Here is a 365-nt window from a genome sequence, read left to right on the forward strand (position 1 = left end):
GTCAACCAAGCAACCCCAACCCTAAAAAGAGCCTAAAACCGGCCTAAATATGTCAGTCGTGTCATCAAACCCCCGGGAGAGTCGCCTCACGCCCATCTCTCAATCAGAACCTTATTTCTACTTATTCGCAATTACTCTAGCAAGTACAGTAGTCTGCAATTCACCAAATGATACCCGTCATACTTGAAAATGGTCTCTAATAACTGTATAGCCACTTTACAGTAAAAAAAACGAAGTATAAATAGCAAAGCATCTTACTTTCTTCCATTGAGTTGCGAGAATTCCGACTACTAGTAACGCCAAACACTTACATTTTCCGGCTTGCATTGTGGTGATTTCTATATTATCTATGTGTACTGCTGGCC

This window comes from Penaeus monodon, chromosome 29 (assembly GCF_015228065.2).
Source record: "Penaeus monodon isolate SGIC_2016 chromosome 29, NSTDA_Pmon_1, whole genome shotgun sequence".
In the NCBI taxonomy this organism is placed as follows: domain Eukaryota; kingdom Metazoa; phylum Arthropoda; class Malacostraca; order Decapoda; family Penaeidae; genus Penaeus; species Penaeus monodon.